Raw genomic sequence first — 2557 nt, 5'->3', positions numbered from 1 at the left:
ATTTGTTCATTAGCTTTAAATTAGGGACATTTTTTACTAATAAAAATACAGAGGTAAGAAAATGAAGCACATAGAGTGACAAGAGAGCTTAAGGGAGAAGAAAACACACTTCTAGTGGGGTGTGACAAATTATTCCTTAAGCCATGACGCATTAGATGGGCTGCAGTCCGAAAACAAGGGCAGTAATTAAACGAGGAAGACTTACCAGACCAGAGTGGTCCCACATGATTAATTTGCAACAAAGCAACTGAGGTTATGAAAAGTAGAAACTGTGACCATAAATTTGAGAGCACATTATCAGCGAGTGCCATACAAATATGGTCACTAGATATTTATACTAATTTGTAACACATAAGTCAGGTTTTAATTCAGTCAGTTTTAATGGAGACTAGACTTCATGTCTTTAGGTCTATAAAGTTTAACTGTACAGCAAGTTTAGTTTAGTTTGGTTTGAATTTATAATGCTTATTGCCAAAAGCTTATGAGGTCTAGGCAGATTCAGTGGACTATTAAACCTCCATATTACCAGGATGTAAAGTTTTACAGCTCTATTATAATGCAAGAGCTGCAATATGTGCTGTTCCCCCAATATACTGGAAGCTTCCACTGCACAGGCAGCAGTGACACACTGTTTTCTAATGTTTAGAGTTTCAAGGTATCAGTTAGTGAGAGTTATGATGCCACTTTTTCATTTACTGCAGGAGCTAAATGAAGACTAATCATCATATGAGGAAAAATCTGTAGAGGGTTTATTTGTGATCATATGAATGGGAATGAGATTGATTTTTCTCAGTCAATATTAGCAACATTAGACCCACTCAAAGGAGGGTTGTGAAGTTTTGGAAGAGCCACAGTGTCAGTTTAAATGCTACTGTGTTGTTTATTCGCTTTTTTAAAAAGGACAAATTCAAGAGTACAGAGGGCTGACACATGCAAGTCACATCATCAGAGAGAATTTAGTTGTCCAAGGGAGACATTCACATCCACACCTTGCATCAGTTTCTACTGATAAGAGGACAAAAGTATCCTCTCGGCTTGCATGTGTGCACATGTGCACGAGAGCACATCTGCACTCGCCACACATCCACTTGTGTCTGTGTCAGAGAGAGAGGGGGAACATCTGCGGGGATATTTCTGCACATCTAATGGCCAGAGTGAAAAGGTATCATATTAATATTTTAATTGCAGGCAGTGTCTGGGCTTCTGTTGAGAGACAGGGCTTAATGTGGTGACAGATGAGGGTTAGGGGTAAACAAGGATTTGGCTGTCCTCCACAGGAATTGAGAGGACAGAGTTGGTGGATTAAACTGCAGTTTTGGCTGAAAGGAACCTAGCCTGTGGTGCCGATGGATGCAAATCCAAGGGGCTGATTACCAGGGGCATGAGTATTAGACACCATATACCAGTTCACTACATGACCTCAAACATCCAATGTCACATTTTGACCTGACACATAACATAATATGTGATTAAATGGGCATGATTGGAGAGGAAAAACACTGATGAAAAGGAACTCATTGAGTCGCAGCCATGAAAGCGACACATGCTGCATGTGTTTGCCAATCAGGAGCTTTCACAACATGCACAGAGTATGGCTTAAAAGAGGCCTGTGTGCTTTTTGTGTGTGTGGAGGGAAGCCAGCGTGACTGGATGAACAAACACAGGTGTTAATTAAGCTGCATTTTAAACAATTTGGAGCATCGCAGTGGGTCATTGACTGGCTCTGTTGTCTCGCAGCATGGCCGTCCTGTTTCCTCAGAGGTGACAATGTGACTGCGATTGTGTTAATCTGTGCTAGCCTTGTGATGGACTGCCAACCTGCCCCATGCATGCTGGGATACGCTTGTGCCCTCTGTGAGGTAAAAGTAAAAGCTTGACATCATCTAATATTTTAACATTTACATGAATTAATAGTACATGAAGTTGAAAATAATATTCAATCACTGATTTAATGACACCTGAGCCTTTTCCTTTTTTATTGGGGGAGTTACATTGGCTCTTCTGCAGATTCAGGGGTGAATTTATAATGATACTGAACACACACACACACACACACACACACACACACACTTCAATAACACCTAAAGCCGGATTTAAAAGTTGGCTCACGTGAGATAAACAGCCTGCTCTGGCCACTAAATTAAACTTACCCTCCACCACTGTGCAGGGGCACATCTCTGACTGAACACAGCAACTCATGGTGGAAGCTAACTACTAATCACAAACAGCGCAGGGCTTACGACCCACAAATGAAAAGCCCTTAGCGATACAACTAAATATAAATATTTCATTCTCACATACTCAAAAGGGGGGTGGGGAGGGGGCTGTTTGCTGATTTTGTAGTAACACACGTTAGGTTCCCTCTTGCACGTCGTGTAATTGTGCTTCACAGGTGGGACAATGCTCGCTCGGTGACCTGCGGGGTGGATCTAACGGAGCAGACAGGAAACTATTACCACTCTCTGGATCTGCATGTGTGTGTATGTGACAGTGCATGTGTGCGTGTCTTCATATCACAGTGGGTAATGAATTATCATATGCCAGCCTGTTTGAACAG

The sequence above is a fragment of the Scomber japonicus genome, chromosome 13 (assembly GCF_027409825.1).
Source record: "Scomber japonicus isolate fScoJap1 chromosome 13, fScoJap1.pri, whole genome shotgun sequence".
Lineage (NCBI taxonomy): Eukaryota > Metazoa > Chordata > Actinopteri > Scombriformes > Scombridae > Scomber > Scomber japonicus.
Note: the sequence above shows the minus strand (reverse complement) of the source record.